Source organism: Felis catus, chromosome A1 (assembly GCF_018350175.1).
Source record: "Felis catus isolate Fca126 chromosome A1, F.catus_Fca126_mat1.0, whole genome shotgun sequence".
NCBI lineage: Eukaryota > Metazoa > Chordata > Mammalia > Carnivora > Felidae > Felis > Felis catus.
In genome coordinates this window covers 219,238,222-219,257,393 of record NC_058368.1, presented here as the reverse complement: position 1 = coordinate 219,257,393, position 19,172 = coordinate 219,238,222, and the positions used below count along the sequence as shown (strand labels likewise).

General features: G+C 33.7%; 1 long non-coding RNA gene across 1 annotated transcript in view; it reads right to left on the bottom strand.

Moving 5' to 3' along the window:
• LOC123380402 overlaps positions 1 to 15,579 on the bottom strand; it is a 72,337-nt gene extending 56,758 nt beyond the window's left edge. Inside the window, exon 1 of the long non-coding RNA XR_006586110.1 lies at positions 15,483 to 15,579. This is a non-coding gene — a long non-coding RNA (uncharacterized LOC123380402). The remainder of the gene's footprint in view (positions 1 to 15,482) is intronic.
• Positions 15,580 to 19,172: the final 3,593 nt, after the last annotated feature.

Sequence of the window (19,172 nt, the reverse complement as noted above, 5' to 3'; positions counted from 1 at the left end):
TTGTAAGAGAGTATCAAGAGTTGCCCCAGCCCCTCACTCATGTTCTCCTATTGTTAACATCTTATGTTACATTGTTATATTTGGCACATACATAATTTTATATATATATATATATATTTTATATATATATATATATATATAATATATACATATAATGAAATGTTAACTATATATATTTGCAACAATGAAAGAAAGAACAACGGTGTCTTTTTCTTAACTCCAGAATTTGTTTGGATTTCATTTGTTGACCCCTAATTTTTTTTATTTTTTCCTATTGCAGGATATCATCCAGTATATCATGTTATATTTAGTTGTCATGTTTTCTTAGGTTCCTCTGAATGGTGACAGTTTCATACATTTTGCTTATTTTCTTTTTTTTAATTTTTAAAATTTTCTTTCTGTTATTTATTTACTTATTTACTTATTTATTTTTGGTTTTTAATTTTTTTTTCTTGAGAAAGAGAGAGAGAGAGTGGGGAAGGGCAGGGGCAGAGAGAGAGAGATAATCTTAAGCAGGCCCCATGCCCAGTGCAGAGGCCAACGTGGGACTTAATCTCCCGACTGTGAGATCATGGTCTGAGTCAAAATCAAGAGTTGGAGGCTTAAGTGACTGAGTCATCCAAGTGCACTTGTTTTGTTTTTTGATGACCTTGACACAGTTTTGAGGATGACTACTTAGGTTTTTTGTGTAATGCCCCTCAATTGGGATTTGTCTGTTTTTCTTATGGTTAGCTTGGGCTTATGCATTTCTGGGAGGTGATGTTGAAACTTTGAATGATTATACACTATGAAATTCTCTAATTATATCATATTTGAAAAAAATCTATAATAAAAATTACAAGATAGAAACATTTCTAATTCACTGATGAGTTATATGCTATATTGAAGCCATTTATTTAGTCACTCATTCATTTATTAATTTATTTTACAAATGCTATTTTTTAAAGAAAATAATGTTATATATACAGCTATGAATAAACTGTTATATCTACACTAACATTTAATCTAAGACTGTTCATTTTAATGCAATGGGTTTTGCTGGTAATTGGTAATACAAAGGCATCATTAACCAGTACATTAGGACATTCTGATTCACTTTCTAGATTTCTGGCTTAAGAGGCCATTACATTCTTAATGACCCTAACCAAAGGAGGCAGTAGTTTTCTTCCCAAAGGAGAGTTCTGGAGTAGAGTTGTTTTCTTTGATTTATATGCTAACTGGATGTAGTTAGTTATAAAGTTCCAATGATAAATCCAGAAAAACACTGTAGATACTGCTTTCGCTTTGGCAATAATTCCTGAAGAAAGGCCCAATACAATTTCAAACGTCAGTCTCTATGAAGTGAATCTATTCCTAAATTTTCTGTATTTTAAAGAAGAAAAAAAATCTTATTATAGTGATAAGATATAAAAATGGAACTGTCCAAAATGTTCCCTATGTCTAAAGGTAGAGAAATGTAAAACTCTAGAGGCAGATTTTTTATTGTATAGATTAGCCATTGTTTTAGTTCCTCTGCTGTTGGGCTAGTGCAAGACTCTAGACTCCAGTGGAAGTTTGATTGTCCAAATTTGTGTGCTTCACAAATTTGATTTGATTGCCCTCTAAATGCCAAAACATATTATTTGTTATTCATTTATTTCGCGTGAATACATTCCTACTTGATTCAACTAGTGAGAACAAAACTGAATGGGACTGTTTGTAATTTGACTACAAACTAGGGAACAGTAAATTTCCATTATGCTGTTTTACTCAATGGTCTTGGTTTATTTGCTGTTTCTCTGTTTCACTTTATAACAACTTTCCACATTGTTTTCTATTTACCCTTAATGCTTTTTTAACTCTGCTTTATTGAAAAGACTTAAAAGCAGCATTGCCATGGGCCTGAAAAGCAAAAATACTCCTTCCACTCTGTACTGTGACTTCATGCTGTTATGAACAAGGAGCAAAATAATTCAAAGGCTCTTGTCAAAAATTATAGGAAGATAATTTTGTTGTTCTTAACTTATTTAATCCATGAGCATTGTGTTGTTTGCTGCTACATGTAAGCTTTCTTTGAATGTCTTATTTTCTATGATTCATACTATTTTAGACCATTCAGAATTGAAAGGGGGAATGAAGACAAAACACTTGTAATAATTTGACGAATTTTCCAATTAAAAAAGATTGATATTTCTCTTTTTAAAGTTTTTATTTATTTATTTGAAGAGAAAGAGAAAGTGGGGGAGAAGAGAGAGGGAGAGAGAGAATCCCACAGAGGTTCCATGCTCAGCACAGAGCCCAATGCACAGGTTTCAATCCTCAAAACCCTGAGATCATGACCTGAGCTGAAATCAAAAGTCAGACACTTACCTGACTGAGCCACCCAGGCACCCCAAGGTATTTGTATTTCTAAATACCATTTTTGGATTCTGATAGGAGAAAAAAATTAAGATTTTTTTAGGAAAACACTAAATAATCTACAGAGTACAATCATTATATTAATAATATCCCAAAAATTCTTCTTACACAAATGAAGTGAGGATATATTATTTCTCTACTCACTCCCCTCTTCTAATGTGGCAAACAAATCCTGCACTATCTTAGAGATTTTGCAATTTGATTATCTTCAATTCAATGAATTGCTCACCAACTTCAATATGAAAAGAATATTAACATTTAGATTTGTCTCTATTTATACTTAGTCTCCTTATTTTATAAGTTTCCACTCTGCATTCCTTTCTCTATTGAGTCACTGTTTATTATTGATATTATAAGAAACGCCTAAAATCCCATGTGTGGTGTTCTACAGTGTAACTTTAGGCTGCTTAGCTCAACAGTCCCACATTCTGCATAACCTAGTTTCTCACCAACTTGTCTATTCTTATGTCACGCTCATCAAGGTTCTATTTATGCCAAAATAATCTCTTCCCTGAAAATGTGTTTCCTCACCCTCTGTTTTCCCCTGTGTCTCCTTCTTGATATGTTGTCTCTCTTCTTTTTTTGTTCAACAGATCTATTTCTTTCCTTAAGATTTAATTTAAATTTGGGGGCACCTGGGTGGCTCAGTTGGTTGGGCATCCGACTTCAGCTCAGGTCATGATCTCACAACTCATGAGTTTCACCCCCGTGTTGGGCTCTGCACTGACAGCTCAGAGCCTGGAGCCTGCTTTGAATTCTGTGTCTCCCTCTCTCTCTGCTCCTCCCCCACTCACGCTCTGCCTCTCTCTCTCTGTCAAAAATAAATAAACATTAAACAAAAATTTTAAAAAAAATATCTCATTTGTGGCTCTGTGGCCAATTATCCAGCTTCCAGGTGTTAGTGTCTCACCCAAAACTTTTGTAACTCAAAGGCTGTGCTACTTATTTTTGAATTAATTAATATATTCTAAGAGTTGTATATCTATATAAATATTTATTTTTAGGCCATGTTTTTAGACAAGGACTGTGAAGAGCTAAGTTGTTGAAGATTTATAAGTACATATGACATACATATGAAATATGTATGTATATTTCGATCTTTACCATTCATATATATATTTTGCACAATGAGAGTTTGTTGATGAATTAGTTATATTTTACCAAATTCCTAAAATGAGATGTGTTCATGGATAAAAAAAGAAAACAAGACAAATAATTGAGATACAGAACTGGAAAACCTTGCAGAATGTTGGCATTTTCATTTTTTTTTTCATTTGAATGCCAAGAATAGAGGGAAAAAGATTCATAAAGATAACATATCTTCTATGTGAGGAAAACAAGTTTGGATTATGCAGGCTATGGTTCATATTATTAGAGCTATAAAACCTGAAAAAAAAAACTCAAAGTGTATCATTGATAATTTGAAGATTCATGTGGTATTTTATATAGAAAAAGAAAAAAAATCCTAAAATTTGTATAGAATCACAGAAGGTCTGACATAACCCAAGCAATCTTAAGAAAGAATAACAAGGCTGGTGGCACTATGCTTACTATTTCAAACTATAGTGACCCGAACAGGATGGTATTGGCACAAAAAATTGACACATAGATCAATGGAAAGGATAGAGGGTGAAGAAATAAATGCACATATGTGTGGCTAATTAATTTATGACAAAAGAACAAAAAATATACAATGGGGAAATGTTGATCTCTTGAATAAAGGTGTTGGGAAACCTGGACAGTCACATGCAAATGAATGAAACTAGATCTCTATGTTACACTATACACAAAAATTAACACATAACAATTGAACACTTGAACATAAGACCTGAACCATAAAGCTTCTAGAAGAAAACATAGGTGGTAATCTCCTTCACATTAGTCTCAGAGATTTTTTTTTTAGATTTGACACCAGAAGCAAAGGTAAAAGCAAATATAAATAAGTGAGACTACATCAAACTGAAAAGCTGCTGCACTGCAAAAGAAACCATCAAGAAAATGAAAAGGCAATCAAAAAAAGTGGGAGAGAATATCTGCAAATTATATATCTGATAAGGAGTTAATATAACAAATATATAAAGAACTCCTAGAATTCAATAGCAAAAAAAAAAATCCAATTAGAAAATACACAGAGGATCTGAATAGACATGTTTCCAAAGAAGATATACAGATAGCCAACAGGTACATGAAAAAGTACTCAATATCATTAATCATTAGAGAAATGCAAATCAAAACCACAATGAGATATCACCACACATGTCTTACAATGACTGTTATCTAAAAGATCAGAATAACAAGTGTTGGTGAGGATGTGGAGAAAAGGGAACCCCTTTATTTATTGTAGTATTATTTATAGCACACACACACATACACTACACACAAGGAAATATTACACAGCCATAAAAAAGGATGAGATCATGCCATTTATAACAACATGGATGGACCTAGATGGTACTATGATAAGTGAAATAAGTCAGACTGAGAAAGACAAATATCATATGATTTCACTCATATGTGGAATCTATAAAAGAAAATGAATAAACAACAAAAGAATCAGACTTGTAAATACAGAGAACAAACTGATGGTTCACAGAGGCAGGGAGCAATAAGCAAAATGGGTGAAAGGAAAGTGGGAGGTATAGGCTTCAAGTTATGGAATAAAAAATAGGGATAAAAGGCACAGCAAAGGGATGTAGTCAATGATATTGTCATAGTGTTGTATGGTGACTGATGGCAGTTACACTTGTTGTGAGCAAAGCATGAGACATAAAGAAATTGAATCACTATGTCGTACAATTGAAACTAATGTAACATTGTGTGTCAACTATACTCAAATAATACACATTTTTAAAAAATGAAACATTTGTGTATCCTTGGTGGGAATATAAATGGGTGCACCCACTATGGAAAACAGAATGCAAGTTCCTCAAAAAAATTAAAAATAGAACTACCATATGAAAAAGCATTCCCACTTTGGGGTATTTACCTGAAGAAAATAAAAACACTAACTTGAAAAGGTATATGCACCCCAATGTTCATTGCAGTATTATTTACAATGGCTAAGATATGGAAAAAAAAAACCCTAAAAGTCCATCAATGGATGAATGCCTAAGGAAGATGTGGCATATTTATACACAATGTAGTATTATTCATCCAAAAAAAGAAGAAAATCTTACCATTTGTGACAACACGGATGGACCTTAAAGGCACTATGCTAAGTGAAAAAGTCAGACAGAGAAAGACAAATACCATATGATGCCACTTACATACGGAATCTAGAAACAAAAACACAAGTTCATAGACACAGAGAACACATTGGTGGTTGTCAGAGGCAAAAGGATGGGAAGTGGAAAAATGGATCAAGAAGGTCAGATGGTACAAACTTACAGTTATAACAGAAATAAGTCATGATTATGTAATATACAGCATAGTGACCACAGTTAATAATACTGTATTGCTTCACATTTTAAAAGTTCTCATGACAAGAAAAATATTGTAACTATACATGATAATGGGTAACTTGTAATAATCATTTCACAAATGATTTTATATACAAAAATCATTATGTTGTACATGTGAAACCTAAGTTATATGCCAATTATACTTCAACAAAAAGGCATTTGCCAAATATAATTATTTTAAAATTAAATAATGGGATATAATATATACATATGAAAATAAATATGTGTAAGTCAAAACTATGGAAACAATAAAAAGACCACTGGTTGCCAAGAGTTAGGAGGGAAGGATGACTATATGGAGCACAGAGGATTTTTAGGGCAGTAAAACTTCTCTTTATAATAATATAATGATGGGTACATGTCATTATATATTTGTCCAAACACACAAAATGCACATCACCAAGAGTGAATCCTTATGTAAACTATGGACTTTGTAAGATGACGTGCCAATGTAGTAGGTTCCTCAGCTGTAACAAATGTACCACTCCAGTGGGTGATGTGGACAATGAGCCAAGTTCTTCAAGTAGGGGTAGGGATATATGGGAAATCTCTGTACCTTCTGCTCAATTTAGCTATGAAACTAAAACTTCTCTAAACTGCTCTAAAAAAAATATCTTTGAAAGTGTAATAAAAGAAATAAATATGTCAACAAATGAAGCACGCAATGGGGAAGAAGAAATAAATAGTTCTCAAGGGAAAAATATGGAAGAGCTGAGATGCACATTTGCCAATTCATTCTTAACAAATAGTAAGCAAACATTTACATATATATATTTACATATATATTTACATATATATATATGTATATAAAGCTGATAATCTTCATATTAAATGAATTGAAACTGACTCTTCAATTGTGATCTTATAATGATTTCATTTGCTGAAGAAATTCAGTGACATATAGTGTTATGCCTATTTATGCAGTGATACTCAAAGGTAAAATTATGATGGATCATGTTGGAATAAGCATAAAAGTATAGAGAAAAGGGGGTATCGTTTTGGGAGTTACCTATTTGTCACACTGCTAAAATAGGGAAACAGATGATGCATTGTGAATAAAATTTAAAAAGTGGCTTGGGGGCATGATAGCTATAGTAATCCTGAAGAAAAAGAACAGTGAAATTATTCAAACAGAATTGAGATTGTACCCACTGGACAGATACACCTCAAGAGTCAAAAAGCTACAAACTGCTGTTACTTCAAATTAACTTTTGCTGACATTTAAGTTCATACATATATATAGTAACTTCCTAGTAATAAGTTCTCCTTGAAAGAAGAGACCTTAAATTTTTGTCGTTGTTATTAGAGTTTAATAGTTGAATAGTATTTAAGAGCCTGTATAGGCTAATTTATACTGCATAAAAATCAACCCCTAATATTATTCATATAAAGGGCAAAGATTTATTTCTTAGTCAAGCTGCATACCCTTTGAGGATAGGCGGAAATTTTATTTTATTCAATGGGGAACCCAAGATGATCTACCATGAAGTTTCATAATTCACTTTAATAAGGTAAAAAAAGAAAAAAAAAGTTGTAAACCAGCTTTGAAATGCTTCAATCTGTAAGAAATATTTCAAATTGCCATTCTTAACTCCAAAGTGTTAGAAAGGTATTTTTCTCTTCTCTAAGAGAGAAATATTACTGTTCACTAGTACTAGTTACCAAAGCAAAATTTCTAACACTACAGATTTGCATTTTCTGATAAATGAAATATATATACCTAATTTCACTATTAGTAGTGAATGTTAGAAAACACAGGGACACATTAGGATCTTTAAGAGCTGTTAAGTGGTTTCTTTATTTCTCTAAGGCCACAGTCCTATAATAAAATGAAATATAATAAAAATGAAATTACAATAAATGTTAATGAACAAAAAACTACAAAATACTTGTTTTTAAATTTTCTTCAGTATTTCTTTTATATGATTTAAAATATATATATATCTATATGTATATATAGATATAAAGATATAGATATAGATATAGATATAGATATAGATATAGATATAGATATAGAGATATAGAGATATAGATATATAGATATATATATAGAGAGAGATACCTGGGTGGCTCAGTCATTTGGGCATCCGACTTCGGCTCAGGTCATGATCTCACAGTTTGTGGTTCGAGTCCTGCCTTGGGCTCTGTGCTGACAGCTCAGAGCCTGGAGCCTGCTTCGGATTCTGTGTCTCCCTCTTTCTGGCCCTCCCCCATTCACGCTCTCACTCTCTCTCTCTCTCAAAAATAAATAAACATTAAAAAAATTAAATCATATATATATATATATATAAATTGACATATATAATTTTATATGTCATATATGCATGATGATTAACTGCATATGTAAATTTGACCAGGCCACAGGGTAACAAGATATTAGATTAAACATTATTTTGAATGTGTCAATGAGGGTATTTTGGGATGAGATTAATAATTGAATCTGTATAATAAGTAAAGTAGGTTGCTTTTCCCAATGTGGGCAGGCATTGAAGGCCTAATGAAAACAAAAAGGCAGAGTGAGATAGAATTCCTTTTCTCTCTTTCTGCCCGATGATTTTTGAGCTGCGATTTCATTCTTCTGCCTTTGGACTAGGACTGGAATTCATACCATCAACTGATTGTCAGGCCCTATCAGAGTTGTGCTGGAATTATCCCATTGTTTCTGCTGGGCCTCCACCTTGGTAAATTCAGATCCTGGGAATTTTCAACCTCCATAATCACATGAGGCAATTCCTTATAATAATTAATTAATTAATTAATTAATTAAATAAATAAAAAATATATAAATACACAATACATATATATAATATATAAGAAATCATTTATAAAGTTTCTTATAATAAATATAATAAATATATTCAATATGTTCTATTGTTTTGTTTCTCTGGAGAACCCAGACAAACACAGAGTTTGATACCAGGAGTGTTTCTGTAGGAACAGAATGTTAATGATAAGTTCCCCGAATTGGTTCTGGGGTTTCTGAATTGGCTCTCTAATTTGATTAGATTTAAAGATGCTCATGACTCAATTTCCAGGAGTAAAGAAAGCACTGATAATCCAAGACATAACCTTGCAACAGAGATACCCAACATATTTCCATTATATACTCCTAGCCAACCATTTATAAGAAGCAAGGAACAGGGTGGCTGTGCATATGACACTATCTAACATTTTTGGAAAACTAAGAAATGTAATGAGTTGGGCTGCTCGTTCCTAACGTCCCTAAACATAGAGATAAAAGAACAGGATGAGCTCAGGGATTCAAATTCCTAGCTCAAGTGCCACATAAATGACCTAAAGACATCTGTATGTGCTCTGAAGAAGGCCCTTATCTTCCGCAGCCACATGGCTGAGATTGCTGAAAACCCGAGTCTCATCCTTAGACCAGCTGAATTACAATGCAAGTTAAACTCCAACCTGGGAAGGCAAGGTATCTACAATGAAATTGAGGGCAGAAACTGGGAGATAATGGGCTGTTAAGTTCCCCAGGATGATGGCTAGGTACCTGGTCACAGATTGATTACACCGGACTGCCTCCATCACAGAAGGGGCAGCACTTTACTTCCCTGCATACAGTGTTTCTGCCAAAGCTACCATCCATAGACGTATAGAATCCACCATTATGGCATTCCACACAACATTGCTTCACATTAAGGAACTCACTTCACAGCAAAAGTGGGGCAATGGGCCTATGCTCATGGGATTCACTGCCATTTCCATGTTCTCCACCATCCTGAGCAGCTTGATTGAGAGAACAGTGAAATGGCCTTTTGAAAACTAAGTTACCTTGTTAGGTAGGTGGCAGTACTTTTTAGGGCTTAGACAAAGTTCTCCAGAAGGCAGTGTATGTTCTAGATCAGAGTCCACTATGTGGTGCTGTTTCTGATATCCAGGATTCACTGCTTCAGGATTCAAGGGGTGGAAATGAATGTTGCATCCTTCACTATTATCTCTAGTGATCTACTAGCGAAATTTTTGTTCCGTTCTTGCAACTTTATGCTTTGCTGGCCTAGAGGTATTGGTTCCAGAGGGAAAAACACTTCAATCAGGAGACAACAATTATTCCACTGAACCGGAAGTTCTGACTAACACCTATTCATTTATTTTCCTCATGCCTCTGAATCAACAAGCAAGGAAGGGACTTAACGGCACTAGTCAGGGTGACTGATCCTGATTACCAAGGGGAAATTGGACTGTTTCTCTAAAAAAGTCAAGAAAAATATGTCTGGAATACAGAAGATCTCTTAACACTTCTCTTAGGATCCCCATGCTTCTGATTAAGGTCAATAGGGAAAAAAAAAATCAATCTAGGTCGGACTACTAATGACTTAGACACTAGTATTTAAAGTTTGGATCATCTCACTGAGTGAAAAACCGTGACCAGCTAAGGTGCCTGCTGAAAGCAAAGGGAATACTAATGGTTAGTGGAAATAGTTTTAAATACCAGCCATGAGCACATGACCAGTCACAGATGAGAGAACTATAATTCAGTAGCATGGCTAGAGAAGAGAATATGTAGAAATATCACATAAACAAGTTGTCACCAACTTGTGATCCACTTATATATATCTAACCACATATAAGTAAACTCACCTTAACGAATCACTACACAGTATTTAAATTTCTTCTATTATATATATTTTAAGATATTTTATTTATTTTTATTTTTTTAACTTTTTGTTTACTTACTTTTTTTTGAGATACAGAGACAGAGCACGAGCCGGGGAGGGGCAGAGAGAGGGAGTCACAGACTCCAAAGCAGGCTCCAGGTTCCGAGCTTTCAGCACAGAGCCCGATGTGGGGCTCAAATTCATGAACCATGAGATCGTGACCTGAGCTGAAGTCAGATGCTTAACCGACTGAGCCACCCAGGTGCCCTATTTTAAGATATTTTAAACTTGAGTTTAAGTTTAAGCTTCTTATATTTTAATTTTATATTTAAGTTTAGCTACAAGCTTCTCAAATACATACCCCTTTACCTTTTCTTAATATATCTTTAATTTGGTTTCAGATATATTTTTCTCATTTTATGTATGTTGTTTTATAATAGCTCCATTATAAAAAGCCAATTAAAAGCTAAAATCTGGCAACATTTTTTTGTTTGGTGGCAGATAGTAAATACTTTCAGCTTCATGAACTGCATGGTGTCTTTTGTCACTTCTTAACTGTCCTTCTGTTGCAAATGCAACCACAGGTAAACAAATTAGTGTGCCTGTCTTTCAATAAAACTTTATTTGCAGAAACAGATACAAGACTGGATTAAGCCTCCAGGCTGCAGTTTTCTAACCCCTGCCCTAAATCATTTAAGAGTGTTCTGCCCATGAGCCTCAAATCAGTTATTTGAAAGATTAAGCTTTACGGACTTCAATATGACAGGTAAATGTTTGATTATCTACAATAGGGATGTGTATTCATACCTCATGCTGTGTAATCCTCATATTATGAAGCATTTATTTATAATTTCTTGGTGCCTAAAGTACGCACCTTATTTTGGAGTTAACCATGTTAACAGCACTGCAGCATTCTGGAGTGGATGGAACTGAAGGGAGGCATTACAAGCGTAATTTTTCACATAAGGCCCTAGGGTAATCCGTGGGAAGGTGGTAATGACTGAACTTCCAAACATCGGTGGGAGACAGTGCATCACAGGATAAGTAAATTGTTCTTGGCACCTGGACTGTTTACCTCCCTGACTGGGAGAATCATTGCACTAGTAATGCTTTTCCAGCAGGCAGGTTGAAACCTCATGGAGGCTGCAGCAGTTAGTGATTGCATTCAGCTGTGCGAAACAGAAAACTTGTTCATCACGGGCTTAAACAATTATGGACTTATTTTTCTTCAAACAATTAGAAGACTAAAATCATATCAATGGCTCATGAGAGTCAGGGCTGAGATTTCTGCAATTTTCTTGGCCTTCCTCTCAGCTTCCTACTGTCAAGTTGCTTACACTCCAGCCACCAGGTTTACAACATTATAAGCCAGAAGAAAGTGTGACTGCTAAAGAGCGAGAATGGTGCTTGTATTAAGAAAGCAATTTTTATCCTATTTATACACTGCCAAATTTACGTCATATGCCCTTGCATAGGACACTGGAAAATGTATCTGTAAGCCTGATGCATGAGAACGGCTATAAAGGAAACCGATCCAATTGGCCATTGATTGGTAAGGCACCTACAAGGATCTGCTAAACGTATTAGCATGCAAGCCACTTGTAATAGAGGCAACATTTCTTTTCAATCACTTCCTTTTTCTTTTATCTTTTCTTCCTTTTGAGCCTCCTTCTCTTGTTCTGCACACCCCGCCCCAGCCTTCTCATGGTCTTCCTTTCAAATCTCTGGTTGGGAGAACATTCTCAAACTTAAAAACAAAGGACTCAGGGATTCATTATATTACACAATTCTACATATGTGTTACATAACATTTAAGAAAATTAAAAAGTAAAATGACACCAGAGATACTCAAAAAATTCAGCAGAAAGAAAACAAAAAATCTCTTGCTGTAGCAATATATATATATATATATATATATATATATATATATATATATATATTTTATAATGTTCCTGGGGGGAAACACAACACAATAAGTGCTAAAGACACATAGAGAAATTTATCATGAAATTTAGAGAAGAAATACGTAATGAGGTTTTTCATGAAACTTAATGTAATTCATACGAAAGGTTAAATGGCAAATATTGGCCAGTATAAGTAGGCGGCTGTTACAACAGTTATCAAGAAAGCATAATATGATTAACACAGAACAAATAAATTCAGATATATCCTCTACATTGTTGTTATTCAAGCACTGGACAGAAGTTGTCTGTACACTTAGCCATGAAAATGAAATGAGAAAGGAAAATGGTAACAGCCATTATGTGCAAGTGTTGTGCTATCTAAGAGGAAAACATAAGAGACTAACAATGGATACCAAAAGGTTGGCCAAATAACTAAATACAGGAAAAAATGTGTTTTTTTTTGGGGGGGGGGAGTGTTATAGTACCGTACCTGCTGTGCCATTTTTATAGTCATAAATTTAAACATTTAAAATTCTAATTATCTTTATTCTAATTTTTTATTGGTTAAAGTGTCTGAAGCAAGGCAATTTTCTAAATTCCAGACAATTTAATCTAAGTACTTACTGACTTTTCTCTATTCTAGTTTATTATTCAATCAGTCATATTTATATTTAACATTTGTTCTAGATTAATTCTGGCGTCCCTCTCATCTGAAGTCAATTTTAAGTAATGAAAAACTGTGAAAACAACTTTATGGTTATTGCTGAGAAAGGATTAAATGCACTTAGGGTTGGTTCTCTCCTTGTTGGCACGCTTGTGTTCTCTGTCAGTGTCCAGTCTCTTGTTTTTTTATAGGGTTTCTCCATTTCATGACATGTTCAAAAATTCTTCTCATGCCCTGATTGTGTGATATGTGTATTTGATAAATTAGGATACATAACAAAATATAAATAATATTTATTATATATGTGATGTATACTACATATTGTATATCATCTTACACATAATATATGTGTGTATATATATATGTATATATCCATATATACATATATATATATTTTTTTTTAACACATCCTCTGGACTTGAACTTTTTGTGATCTGGATTGAAGTACATTCTTCCAAAATTCTAGTCAGTTTTCTCCAGATAATTATTGTCTTTAATTTTTTTCCAGTAAATTGAGATATGAGTAATATTCTAAGGATTCCAAAAACAAGAAAAAGACACCCATAAGTCTCTGTCCTAGTGTTTTCAAACTTCCAGCAATAATTCCAAAGTCATTATTTTAAGTTACTATTGATTCTAATTTTTCACTATGTTTTTAAATATTATAATTACATAATCAAGTCTTTGTTAATAAAATTTATTCTCTATTGCTTTCTTCTTATGAAAGATGGGTTATTTAGAATTTTTTCCATGTAGATGGGTATTTCGAATTTTATTTTTCTTGTAGGTCATTTAGTTTTAGTGTTTATGCTTACTTGGTATAATTTATATATTTATAAAACATAACATTTGAACTTATAATACTCATGACATGAAGAAATTTATTTAATTTACAGAGTCTTTTGGCCCAAAATATATAAATGATGTGCATAAAGTTGATTATTTGAGCTAAGTAAACATTTTACACAAAGATATCTCAGTAAGATTATAAAAATGCTTACCAGACATAATGTAAAAATAGATACAAGTTAGTTTCCTAGGTTAGGTAGATATGTAATTATTTAGTATATTCTTAAATAGTTGATATTTATATAATTTGTGTGTTTTATAACCAGCTTTACAAGTACTATTAAAAAACTTAATCCTATGGCAACCTTAATTAAAATACGGCTAAGAGAAAATAAATAGAAACATGACCTTACAAAGGTCTCCAAATGACTCAGAACCTGGACGCAATACAGGATTCTTGTCTCCTACACTAGTCAATACCATACTACATTATACTCACAGCGACTGTTTAATGTTGTTTGGCACAAAGCATATTTAAAATACAGCCTTGGAAATTATTTCAATAAACTTTTAACAAATTAAACATTTAACAAACTTTGAATTTGAATGTTTTAAAATCTCATTTGCAATACTGAGACTGTCCATACTTTTTCCTAAAGTACACATTGATAGATCATTAAAGAAAAAGAAAATAATGGGAGCTAGTAGAATTTTTGTTGTTACTGTTCTTAGTAATTGAAACAAATCTATTTTTTAAGTTCCTTAAAGATCAACATCTCTCATTTGTTAGAATTAAAGTACTGAAATAGGGTGTTTTAGATTTATGGTAACTCCCTCATTTTTTACTATGTTTTCTGCAACTGGATATTTTTTCCATAAAAGGGAAAAAAAACCAAACCAACATTCAAAATCTCTTTGAATCAGGCAATTATTTTTTCCCCATTCTTTCCAGGAATTGAAAGCAATAATTGCAACTCCACATTGTGCTTAATGATAAAGTGAATATATAGCATTTTTAAAATTCTTTTTAAAAAATCTAAAGGGCATTTTCTAGTTAATAGTTTACTGCATTCAAAGAAAAGATTTGGGCACCTGTACCATTTCTATTCTTCTCCCACATCCAGTTATATGACACAAACTGGTCCTCTGCATTCTATGGCCAATTCAGCAAGGCAAGCACTGTCTGGTACCATGTGATGCAAAACCAATGTTACATTCACACTAAGCATGTGCACACTAAACGTGTGTGTATGTGTGTGTGTGTGAGAGTGTTCCTTGATATAAGTAAAAGAAAAAAAAAATAGAAAGAGCGCATATGTATTTGAGAACCCTTTAATCTCTCTCAAAAAAATATGCTCCAATATCCTAGAACAAACTTACAAAAGAAACTTGGTCTTGATAAGAACTTTATCGTGATAAGAACTTGAATGATTGACACAGTAGTTATGAGCTTCTCAGTTATGAGTTGGAATTCTGGACCTATGCTTTTCATAACCATACAACAAAGAGTTTCAAGTGTATATCTGAGAATCTCCCATATTTCCCAGAGACTGGGTCTTACTTCTAATCCTTATACTGATCTAACACTGATCATGACAGCTTAGAGATTGGACATATCACAAATTTTAAAAGCAAATTTATAAATAACATAACTTACTTCAGTGGCTCTTGAAGGGTCCCCTTGAGACCAGCAGCATGTGTATCACTTGGAGACATGTTAGAAGTGCAAATCCTGAGGCTCCGCCCAACACCTGAAAAATCAGAAAATCTGAGAATCTGGCCCAGAGTCTCGTTTAACAAGTTCTCCAGGTGATTCTGATCCTTTAATTGCAAACCACTGGCTTATTTTATGGATAGATTTTTTATTTTTGTGTAATAAAATACAAATGTTTATTTAGGTGATCATATTTTTTTCTATACACACTTTACTCAGCAAATTATGTAAAATATCCAACTGCAAGTTGTTCACCATATTTATAATGTACAGTATTATTGAACTCTCCTTGAACTATAAATCATTCAATTCTCCCATCTACATACAGCCTAAGCTGTTTCCAGTGACTTTGGCTTTGTCTTGGCTTTAATTCACCTTTAATTACTTATTGTAAACTTCTTCCCACACCCAGGTTACATATTTCACCACTCAGTATATCTGTACACTCTTCAGACTCTTCCAGATCCTTCAGTTGTCAGTTTCTAAGACTTTTGGTCTTATCTTTCCTGCCCTCTCCTCTCAAGCTGGATTACACTGCTTTTTAAGGAGAGACAGGTGCTGGAAACATGTCTGCCTAAGGCTGCTGTCATTTCTTTCACCTGGAAAAATGATACCATCCAAACTTTTAAAGAGTTCAAGACTTTATTCCTTCTTTCTGTGCATTTTCAATCAAATAAATATATTTAGAAGCTTAAAAATATTTCTCCGTAAAAATCTTTAACAGTGGGGAAAAAAAAAAAGACTGTCTCTGGAATCAGAACCCTGGTTCAAATTCTAAGTTGGACAGTGATTAATTAGATTGCCTCCGGAAAGTCAATTAACATTTCTGAGACACTATGTTCTCATATGTAAAGTAAAATAATCATTTCTGACTTCCAAGTTTGTTGTAAGCTTTAAGATAAATTTAGATGAAGCACACAGCTCCAGATATCAGACTCTTGACAGGAATCAAGAAATGGTCACTTTTACATATAACTTTGTTCGAAAGTCTGTAACACTAACAGAAGAGTCTCTAAGGCTATATTTTACCAGAGAGAAGTATTTCTTTTCATACTGATAACCGAATGATATGCTATTTTGTCACAAACTCTTTTAACTAAATAATATTCTAAAGGATGACTTAGGTATATAGATGTGTGAGAAAAAATTTTAAAATTCCCATTACAATATAAATTATGGAACATTTGCCTATTTTGCCTTTATATAAATTGTCAAATATGAAGTTGAGAACTGGGTTTATAATAATGAAGACACATTGGGTGTCTCCATAAAGGATTTGTGCTATTTCATTTTTCTCTTCAAAACAATGCTATGGAGAAGTATTAGGATTTCACTAGTTTTCCGAATAAGGAAATTAAATCATAGAGACTTTGGTAATTTGTCCAAGGACACAGAGCTAGTAACTGTCAGTCAGGATTTAAATGCCAGCAGCTGGTCTCTGGAACCAAGGCTCTAAAGCAAAGGAGTCTCTGGTATCTTTAAATGAAATGCACCAAAATTAACCAATTTAATTATAAAGGCTGTCTCTGTGGTCATTTTAAACAGATGAATTATAGGACTTTTGTAGTATTACCTTACAATCTCCTAGAGAGAAGCCTCGTTCAGTGTTAAACACACAGGCACACACTGAGGAATGCAGAGGGGCTGGAGAAATAATAGTGGTAACAGGGTAAACGCATCCAAAGTGGCCCGGGATTGAGATGTGTAAGGAACTTGAGTTTGAAGTGGACATCTCTGCCTTTTCTTTGGCACCTCCCTCCATACCAATTTATGAGCACCAGTTACAGGATCACAGTACTCAGGTTTTGCAGGAAAAGTCAGTGCATCATAAGACTAGCAGTGAGGAGGCAGCTCTAGAACCTGGTGTTTTTGCTTTCTTTTGAGATAACTGTTGAAAGTTGTGACCAATCCTGATATCCCGACATTTGTTTTTAAATGGCTTTATTGAGATATAATTTAATACACTTTGGCTTAACTCTAGGGAAAAAAAATAGATGTTAGGGCATAAGACCCTGCTTTTCTCTAGACTTTTGGCTCAAGGGAAGAAAGAAAAAGAGATATGCTTATTTTCCTCCAAACTGTCTAACCTATTACCTCAGGAAAGGAAAACAAAGAAATGGGATGACTGCCTTGTCAGGAGATATAAATGGACTTTCTGGCTGTAGATTCTTCTTTGAAAATCTCTTAGGAATTTGCTAACAGTGAACACATTGATGAACCTGAATAAAAAAGTAACCTAATGGTTGACTTTTTTTTTTTCAAATTTATTTCTGCCTTACGTTTTGCTTTCCTCATGGTATATCTACTCTGACACCAATGTCTTTTCTTATGAATATATCCCTGCATTAGCACTTCAAGGACTGTGGCAGAATATAGCTCCACATTAATTTATGGGTCTGAGCACTCTTTAGCAATAGCTATCATTTCCAAACCTGTTTAAAATGCCTGTGTGACATTTTCCCTGAGAAGACTGACATTGGGATCAGCCTGATTGACGGGGGGGGGGGGAGGGTGCAGATGTGATATCACACTTAAGTATCACACTCCAAGCTGGTTTAGAAAATGGAACCGATAATTTAAAATAGTGTAATAGAGGATTGGACTGAAGTTGGATAACTGAATCCTACTTTTATATCTTCTTTTTAACCTGTATGGCTGCAGTCAGTTCAATATATTTGCATGCAATAACATGTAAGAAATATAAAAAACAAATAACATCTATAGATATGCCACAAATAGTCACTCTTTCCACAAAATAGTTATTATATCTTAAATTCAAGATTAGTTAACTATTGGTAAATACCTACCCTTGTCATTTATTTTCATTTCCCACCAAATCTTTTTAATTCACTAAATTAAATTTAGCTAGTACCCCACCCCCACAGCCATTGAGATAATGTTCACACATTCTAAATAAAGGTTTGCCATTTTGCAGGATTTTTTGCAGTTTCTGAACATTAACATTTGCCTTCTGGACTACTGTGTAAGAAGATATACTCACATCTTGCTATAACTATGTCCTCAGGGTCCTTGTATTTGGGCAGACTTATAAGATCTACAACAAGGACCTTTGGCATAACAGGACTTGGCTGTGATTCAAGATAGATTTGCCTTACAACAATCCTCTAAACCAAATAGTTCCATAGCTTTAGAATGTAATAAGAGACTTTCAAAGCATTTTGGTATACTTTTTTTTTTTTTCTTTTAATCATCCCTTCAGTTTTAGAAACTCAGAGGTAATACTTTATAATGCTTTCTGGAGGTTAGTTTTTGTTGTTGTTGTTGTTGTTTTCCATTTATGTCTATTCATGTGATAAAATATATGTCCTCTTTTGCATTTCTAATATTCATGATAATTAGTATTACGGTTCCAACTATTTTTTCACAACCCTTGAATTACTTAGCCTGTTTTGTTGTTTCCCCAATTAGCATATGCCTTGTGAGATTCTCAAATCCTCTAACACCAACTGGGTGTACAAGAATTCAGTTTAATTCTCACACTAATTACTAGGTTTTCTTTACCTTTATTAGGACACGATGAAGGATCAGCCAAATGGAAGAGAAACATAGGGCAAGTTACATAGAATATATGGGGGGAGGGGCACGGGAGCTTCCCTGCCCTCTTCCACCCAG